We start from the raw sequence: 9,599 nt of genomic DNA on the forward strand, positions 1-9,599 counted from the left end.
GGCTGAAGGCTTTTATATGTCCAGTTTCTAAATGCACACAATCATTAGAAACCAGTAGGACCTTCTGGAGGGCATCCTACAAATCCACTTGCATTAGGCAAAGAACCTGTTTTTAATTTAACTCCATTATATTAAAGAAAATGACACCTTTTCATTTCCTCCTGCCCAAAAGTACTACAGTATTTAGAAGCCTTCCCTTTAAAGGCTACTCTAATTTCAAGCCAGAAATCAATGGGCTGAGGAATGAAGGCACTGGGATGCTCTTCTCTTCCTCATGATTTTCACTACAAAAATTTACAATATCTGGCCGTGACTGGGGAAAATCAAATTAGCTAATAAAACTCCTGTACGTGACCTTGAGGTCAGTGTAGACCTGGAGAAAATACACTCAGCATTGTCAACTAACTACAGTAAAGACAGGAATGGCATCTAGGTTTTTATCAAACTATAACATATAAATCGAGACTAGATAACTGATAATGGTCTGTTTATCATGGCAGTTGACTTCATTCTTCACCAACTGCATTCAAATAGTGACAGCGTGTTGTACGGATCAGTCCTTAGAGTCAAATGAGCTATCTATTTTTTTTTTTACTACAAATCAGGACATGAAAAAGGAGAGACCAGGCCTGTGTGTCAATCCATATGGGATTATTATAGATGAGTCAAGGTACCTGTAAATTCTGGGCATATTTCTGGCACTGCAACAATGGAAATGTTATAGCCCATCACATAACACTTTGTAATGCCGAGCAGCGCGCTGGTAAATAAGCGGTCATGGAGTTTTGCCTAAACAAGAATTTTTGCACTGGATCCTACATAAACTTTTCATACAGAGAGAGGAACTATGTTGTAACTATTTTAAAAGCAAAACTATATACTATAGATTTGGCCACAGTCACAGGTGAGTAAACTTGTAGTCTGATGTCCGGATCTACTGTCTTGATACACACAAATAGTACACCTGACTTCAGCGGGATTGCCTCTATGAATAATACCTACAGAAAACAGTTACTTGCCTGTACAGAAAACAGCACTGCTATCTTGTGCTTGAAACTGAAGTTGGGAGTAAGCAAAAGCACTATTTCCTGACCAGGCATAATTTGCATCTCTTACCCTGTGTTGATCCGATATGGTATCGGACTGATTAATTGTTACTATTATTGGAAAATAATGATTCGTATTTGCATAAAATAAGCTAAACCTCAGCATTAATATTCAGATAAAAATCTGCAAGATAAAGTTGAGACAGGGTTTTTTTTTCTGTTTTACAAGAACTACTTCCAAGCGTTTATTGTTTGCCCTCCACAAGGGTATACTAGTGAGCCTGTGACTGACTGAATCATCTAATACAGTAGTGTAAAATCAAGTACATAATCTGCTGGGGAAATGCTGTTTCTCCCATCAAAACCGGCAGAGCAGAACAGCAGTCACATTCTATTTACAGGTTCAGATTTTTATCAATAACTTTCAGTGATGTGAGTGATGCTCAGTGTTACTTGTGAATGATAATAACACAAATCCTAGTACACCAGTTGTAAAGTCTAATGCAAAAGAAACATAGCTGTAGCTGTATTTTTAGTAGTAATGGTGCAAGTTACATCATATGTAACTATTTTTGCAAAAGGCGTTTCTTCCCCCAAAAGAACCGAAATACATAGATGCAGTACTATATATATTTCCCATTTGATATACAGCTGAAATAGCAAGCCATGCATGAAGTTTATTAATCTTTTCCATTTTTCTATCAGCCCTAACAGCGCTAGATTTTGCCGGTATAGATATGTCTCAGCTTTATAAAAAAAAAAAATCACATTTAAAAGCAGCTCTTTTTCTCCCTAAAAAAAAGGCAGAAAATATAAGATGCAAAATGGCATAGTATGGATGTAATAGCAAATTCCAAGACTTGAAGAACCAGCAGCATCTATTATTCAGAAGCAATTTGAAGGCAAGGTATAAAAACTGTTCCCATTTAAAATGTGAAAACATTTACAGCACTTGCTAAACCTCTAAGTGTCCTGTATTAATACCTATCACTTGAATTTTGATTCATAGTTAGGATTCTTTTCCCGTGTATACAACCACAGCCTGACCATGGAATTGGCCATTTCCAGAGGTAAAACAATCACAGCACTCCTCCTAAAACCTGGGGCAACAGAGGGAGGGAGAGACCTATACCCATGACTTTTATTTTTAAATATTTATAAAGAACTTAAAAACTGGAGGCCATACACCAGAATTCGTCACCTATCACACACCGCCAAATGAAACAGGCACCTTGTTTTAGGAGTAAAGAAAAGAAAAAGGGGTTTCTAGTCATGGTTGACTGCAAGGAATCCCAATTACAGTGGTGGTGAGGGAGTGAGACGCAGTTGGCTGGGTTAGTCTGAAGTCAGGATAAATATGATTTAGAGATATATAGCATAAGCTTTCAAGAGTGTGAGCTCACTTGGTCAGATGCTGCGACCACAGCTCTGCCCGTGAAGGGTGAACTCTGCCCCTTCCTTCAGAGGCTGGCAGAGGGAAAGGCAAGACAGCCATCTCGCAGCAGTGTCTGCCTGCTTCGAGTCCTCCATGCTTCTACTCCAGCAAAGAAAAAAAAAATCAGTTTTCCTGCTTGAGACACACACCCTGATTTTGGACGGCTGCTTTTCGGGGAAAGGGTGCGTGTGATCTGCCAGTAAATATGGTATGTTGCTGGATGAAGAGGAACACAAATCTATTCAGTGAAGACAGTAGCTATATTCACTGGTGAATTCCAGTTAATGAAAGTATGGCTGAACTTGGGAAAGAAAGAGGAGAAAAAGGAGAGAAATAAAAGTCCTGGTATTCAGTAATTATCTCCCAATGAACAGCTGATCCTTCAGGTTTCTACAGGCTGCCTCATGTGAAGTGCTGAACACTAAATTCCCAACTTCCAGGGTGCTAAGGGCATTAGACATCACTGGGACATGAGAGGCACAGCCCTAATCCAGTCCTTGCACAGGCAGAGCTCCCCAGAAGCCAAAATCTTCGTAGGAAGGCTAGATTTGGACCACGCATGCACATTGCATTTAATGTTCCCAACAGCATAGATTGTAATGCTAATCTCTGAGAACATGGAGACTATGCAGTCACCTCGCTGGGGTCACCTGACCCTCGGTTATCTTTGCTCCTTGGTGCAGGGAGCTGAACCCAGCGATCTTCCACGGCCCCTACCAGCCTTACAATCTATGAATGAATGGGATCTCATATTAATACTACAGGTTTCCCTCGCTGTATGGGGTGTGTATGTGCGAATTTGCTCTTATGTGATGACCCTTTTTTACATAAACAATTAATTATATGCAAGGTAAAGTCACTATTATGCGATCGGTGTGGTGGAAGCTGCTTTGTGCAGTGCATTGTGGGAGTGATGGGCACCAAAATAGTCTCCTGTGTGGATCTGTGCTGCTTGCTCAATGTCTGCAACATGTGTTTTTGTAGTTGCCATCCCCAGTATGGCTTCTAAGCGTCCTGCTAGATTATCTCCTACCCCTTGCCCTAGTCCGTCAGTGAAGCCTTCACCATCCTCTCTTCACACCAACTAACCATTCACCACCCCCCGGTGCTTGTGTGTACTGTCTACTGTTGGTGAGTACCAAAATTGTCTTGTAAAAGTGGGTCTGGGGGTCAGTACAGTCGAGGTCCTGGAACGTGTCCCGGTTTGTTACATTGTAAAGTAGGTTCCCTTCATGTGAATTTGAGTTATGCGCCGTTTTCCAGGAATGCATGTACAGCATAAAGCAAGGGAAACCTGTACAACATTTTATTCCCTAGGATCCTAAGTTTACCTAGTACTGAATACAGGACAGTTTGCCACTGTAGAATAAACAATTTAAGAGACTGCACAGCAGTGTACAATTGAATTATACTACCAGTAGGATAAGAAATGGAGGAAGATGACTATATCAACCAATGGAAAACTCCAAGAAAAACAGAGGTAAAGACAATATAACTGGCTCATGGGGGGCAGGAGTGGGTTACAGTGCCACCCCTTATTGAATTTAGACCAGTCACAAAGGTAGAGGTTTCATCTCAGCACTGGGAGAGGCAATGAACATATCTAGCAATGGGCAAATTATTGACAGGCTTTACATACATGACGATTTGTCTTTGATCAAAAAAACTAAAACTAGCACTGAACACAAACAAACTAGCTAGTTACAAATCCACCCTGCTTCTAACCGTCTTTCCTAAGTAAAGTTAGTGACAACCTGACTTCTTCCAATAACCCTTTCTTCCTAGCAAACTTCAGACATAGATATGGCATGGAGAAGACAATACTGAAGACTGATACTGTCCCAGCTACGAAGGGGGATGAAATGCCAATTCTATCACATCTTCCAGTGATCAAAGACACTGGAGAATACAGCATCCCCAACCCAGCACCTCTTCTTCGAGTGATCATCTGAAATAGGGACGAACGCCTAATTGTTCATTGTTCCGGAGACAATTAACTTTCTGTATCTACATCAGGCTGCCAGGATAATGGTCATAAACGGGCATAAACCTATCCCTGCACTATTGACATACAATTATATTTTCCTGAATCATTCAATAAGCTCTTCAAAGAACAAGGAAGTCTCGTGCACTTCTGCAAAGTACAGCTGCCAGTTCTGATGTCTGTTATTTGTGTTGGAGCCACGCTTCTAATTGAAATGACTTTTCACTTCGAACATGAATGATAAAGAAGCAAGTTGGGGAGTTGCTACGGAAGGCAGGTAAACACTTGAACCAGAACTTGAACTGCCATTTCTTTAAAAAGTCTGAATGTACTTTTTAAACAGTAAATAAATCAGGAGGTCAATGAATGCAAAACTGGAGAGGAAAAGGTAAAGACCATTTTTAGAAGTATGACAGCAGTATACCATAGCGCAGATGTCTGTAGTTTGGGGGAAGAGTTCCCCTCTACACGTACAAATACTTTGCATGTTAAAAGAGCAGACTTGCATGAACCCTACCCGTTTTATGAGGCTGAGTTTTCTTCGTATGCCCGAGATTAGTCCCTCTATGCATAAATGCCCATCAACACCAAGCTCCTGTTTAGTGTACCCGTGCGTTCACCAGTAAATTAATAGCTTACTAGTGATTGTGAATGAAAATAAAATGGGCTCCATAAGGCACCATGGATTTCCACATTAATAAGTGGTCAGATGGTCAATGTGTCTGGAATATATTACATTAATTATTTAAATGAGGACTAATAGGAGCTTTGATTATGTACCCTCTCAGGAGGGTAACAAAATGGCAGTCTGACAAACTTCTGGCTCATCCAAGGGGCTCCTAAAAGTTACTTTCTTCACAGAGAAGCTTTTCAATTTTTGAAATGTATTTACATGTTAGGGAAAGCATGAAGCTTCACGAAAAGATTAAATGCTAAGAACCCAGCATACCTTCTTTTTCATTCCTCTTAAATACATGTGTTAATGCCCACACACATCTAGCACATAATTGTTGGCAGTGATGTTTTTTGCCTGGCACATCCCGAAGTGGTTGAGTGTTCCCTGTGCTGCTAAAATGAAATGGTGCGTGTGCCTCACAGAGGGAGGATAGGGGGTGGGAAAAGTTCATATCGACATACTGCGCTTTTTCCAATTAAATTAAATATCACCAGGCCTCTCCGAGGTGCTTTGCTAAAGGATTTTGTTCCTCCTTCCATTAAGGCCTGCAGGACACAATGTAGTGCACCACGCAGATACATGCAGGCAAGCTCTGAACAAACTGCAGGGCATCGGCTGCCGTGGTTCCTTTGCTTTACCTTTGGCAGGTTAAGGGGTTATGTCTTGCGTTGCGTCAGGGTTGAACGTAGTTCTACTAAGACATTAGGGTATGGATTTGTCTAGGATGGTTTAGATAGGGATGATCCTGCCTCGAGCAGGGGGTTAGACTAGATGAGTCATGGAGGGCCCCTCCAGCCCTCTCTCCAATTTCTATGAACTAACCCAGGTATCAGAAGCAGTACAGCTGCGTTAGCATGGCACTCCACTTAAGCTAATACACCTTGCTTCTCAGGTATTTACAAACCTGCTTATACATACCCTGAAGGACTCGGGAAGTTTGCTGGAGCTAGTAATGGCTAAGTTTCTTAATCAGATAGGCAGCGCAGTCTAGCAGACCGAGCACAGAGCAACTGCATTTTAATCCCAGTTCACCCACACGCTTGCTATTTCACCTATGGCAAATGTCTCAGATCTACATGTTCAAAACTGGGATGGCTTCCCCGTGGTATACACCTACACTCTGGTTTTCAAAAGTTGTGGCTGCTCAGTATTACCAATATTAGGCACTAAATCATTCAAGTTGGACCTGCAGAAACTCCAACACCCGTAGTAAGAGAGCACTTCCAAAGAAACCGGGAATAACTTGTGTACGTTTCACCTTTCCCATCCACATTTTACGTCCTTTGGTATCCAAGTCGGAGCTGCAGCCTAGAGAGTCAGTGCAGATTTCCAGTCACGCATCAGTATGCTCCAGACCTGATTTGGTAAGGCTGCCTTAAGAAGTAAGAGGAGAGTTTATTCTCCTTTCTCATTTAATCCTATGCTTGTCCACGGAGACTGCCAAAACGTGTGTAATTGCAACAGTAGCTTGTTTGATGGGGATCTCATCAGTTCATTTCACACAAACTACCGAACAGCCATCACATGATAATGACTTTCAGTCAAGACGGACCCCAGCCAATGCTGAGCTGGCAAGCAACGCAGGATGGGTAGCAAACACAGAGCCTATCACCTGAGCTACCCATTTCTCTTTGCTCACACTTATTCCTAATTTGTATATAAACTGCCATTCAAAGTCAGAGATTAAAATAAGATACAAGAAAAAACATGCAGTGCTGATTTCACAGGGTCTGGCTGAAGTAGCACATACACTTCCTGCCTGATTCTAAAGCAGAGGCAAAAAAAATAAAAATAAATCCACCAAAAAACAAAACCAAAAAAACCCAAACTGCAAAGCAAAGAAGCGGCATATCGGGTGTGCTATTATTTCAAGTGCAAGTGGTTTCTGTGAAATGTCAAACCCAATTTCATATTCAACCATCACTTGCCTTTCTTAGCCCAGCCACACATGCTTTTGTTGGAGTGGAACCCGTAAGACAGGCCAACACTTGCCGTTTGTGAAAGATGTTTCTGAATTCAGAATCCCTGAGGCTAAGAAACCCCTGTATTTCACATTACACATTTTGCAGCCATGATCCATCACTTCTAAAAGCTCAGAAAAACAGTTATAATAACCAAAATGACTCCAGAATTAGATACCACGGCAGACAATTTGATACCCACTGTGTTTTTTGCCTTCCTGTGTAAGATGGTTCATTAGACTCATCATTGAGAGATGGCGCAGAGGTAATGTCAGTTCCACTGTATTTTACTCAAATTCACTCCAGGAAATCAAACTAGGACTAATGGGTTAATTTGTTTCCTCTTGATTGAGTGGACCGGCTCCTTGCACAGCCTGCTGATTGTTTTAATGCAATCTCTGCGATTCAAATGCCCTTTGCAAAGTCACCAGTAAGAAAGAACTGAGGTGCAACTGCTAGCTAATTTTGCAAAATGATTCTCATTTCAGAGATTATGAAAGGTATTTTATAAACTCCAGAGTCTATTGAGGAAGAGATAGCTTCGTGTGCGCACTAAATGTGTGGGTCATTTTTATTTTCCCCTTACAGCAAGGAAAAGAAATGGAATAAAAAAGTAGGACTAAGCAATGCACGGAGACAGGAACAGCTCTAGGGCTGGTGCATACATTTCAGCAAATAAACATGAGCCCTTGGAAGTGCACTGTGGCTCTTATAAAAGGCCATGAAGAAGATTCTCAAGAGAAATGTTGCTGAGAGCATCATTGCTGAACAGAAGGTGGGGGGCGGTGGAGGGAGGGAGATAACCCCAACACACACACTCCTTCCCGTCAGAGCAGGTCAACGGAAAACGGGACTCCAAAAAACAAGCTACGCTCAGCAGCAGATTAACCTGCCATTAGACCCCCAGGTACTCCACACCTCTGTAAAATCCAGAGCTGTCACACTGCTATTGCGACCATGTGCCTGTGCCAGTGGGAAAGTGAAATGAGAGAACAGAAAAACTAGAAAAACATAGTATGTGTGTGGAGTTGAGCCGCAAGTGTAAAGGTACCTTCTGCCTCCATGGGAAAGTAACATGCACTAATCCCATAGAGAGAGCTGAGCTGGGATCCTCTGACCCCAGCTGACTCCCTGCCCTTCAGGCGGGGGGCTGGACTCGATGATCTTCTGAGGTCCCTTCCAGCCATAATGTCGTCTATGAAATCTATGAAATCCCTATCAGAGCACCAGAGTTTGTTTGTATGGAGTGCCCCTATTTCTGTAGAAACCAGCTGTAAAAAGGCCATTTCTGCTTTACTCTTAGTACAGCAGGGCATTCACAGGACAGCCAACAATTTCTGCCCTTCCTGAAGCTTGCCTGGTAGGGCTGCGTGAAGCTTTGGTCGCTGATTCAATTAGGCGGAGATTTGGCCCGCTTCAGCAGACAAGTCTCCGAATCAAATCACGAGACCCTTTAATCTCTCCGAATCTAATCAGAACCCGCCGAATCAATTTGGGGAGATGCAATGATTCAGACCTAGACACTAGGGCTGTGCAAAACGGCACCGTTCAGTTTTGACTTGCGTTTCGAGGTTTGATGGAACAACGTTTCGTTTTGAATTTCGATTTGAAACTGCTGGTTCGTTTCATTAAAACAGCGATGCTGTTTCAACATTTCGCCTGTAGGCGATCATAGGGAAGCTTGACACAGTCTCTGTCATCTGGCAGGCAGATCGGGGCCCAACCCCAGAAGGGCTGCAGTGGCTGTGCCGGTCCTCCCACAGTTGCAGGCCCCCATCTGCCTGCCAGATGAGGGAGGGATGCCGCCTGGGACCGGGGATCTGGGGAAGGGAACTGAGCCCCATTGCTTAGATCGATCAGGGAAGGGAACTCGGGCTGAGCTGAGCGCTTCCATCGGGCTGGGGAAATGAACTCAGCCCAGCTGAGCTGAGTTTCCCTCTCCAGCACAACCATCAGGCTGCAGAAACAAACTCAGCCCAGATGGTCGTGCTGGGGAAGGGAGTTTGTTTCTCCAGCCCAATCATCACATTGAAGAGGGGAACTCAGCTTAGCTGGGCTGAGTTGCCTTCCCCAGCCCCACTGTAGGACTGGGGAGGGGAACTGAGTGATGGGGCTCAGTTCCTTTCCCCTGCGCTGTGATCAGCTTCCTGCCGCGGGAGGCGGGGAGAGCCAAGGCTGTGCTCCCCACCTGGCTAAGCCTAAAGCCACTGGGAGCACAGCCCTGGTTCTCCCCTGTCTCCCACCACCTGGCTGCTGGCTGTTTCGAAACATTTCAACTAGCCTCAGTTTGTTGTGAGGCTGCTTTGAAGCCCTTTGTTTCATTTTGATTTCACTGTTTCAAGCTCAAAATGAGTTGAAACAGTGTCAAAACAAAACAGCTGGCGAAATTTCGCAGAACCCTAATAGACACAGATTTAAATGTTTTTTCTACATACCTCAAGGTACCAGGCAGCTCATGAATGCTGATATGGTTGGGCAGATGGAGTGTCCCAAGGGA

The 9,599-nt window shown here is 43.2% G+C and overlaps 1 protein-coding gene and 1 long non-coding RNA gene across 2 annotated transcripts in view; one reads left to right on the forward strand and one right to left on the reverse strand.

The window, feature by feature from the left end:
* LOC109307459 overlaps positions 1 to 8,604 on the forward strand; it is an 18,108-nt gene extending 9,504 nt beyond the window's left edge. The window contains exons 2-3 of the long non-coding RNA XR_002100269.1: positions 2,386 to 2,391; positions 8,531 to 8,604. This is a non-coding gene — a long non-coding RNA (uncharacterized LOC109307459). The remainder of the gene's footprint in view (positions 1 to 2,385; positions 2,392 to 8,530) is intronic.
* The window catches only part of AGBL4 (ATP/GTP binding protein like 4), a 1,420,095-nt gene that overhangs the window by 987,560 nt on the left and 422,936 nt on the right, over positions 1 to 9,599 (reverse strand). The gene's annotated exons all lie outside the window — the stretch shown is intronic.

This window comes from Crocodylus porosus, unplaced genomic scaffold, assembly GCF_001723895.1.
Source record: "Crocodylus porosus isolate Cpor-Errol unplaced genomic scaffold, CroPor_comp1, whole genome shotgun sequence".
Lineage (NCBI taxonomy): Eukaryota > Metazoa > Chordata > Crocodylia > Crocodylidae > Crocodylus > Crocodylus porosus.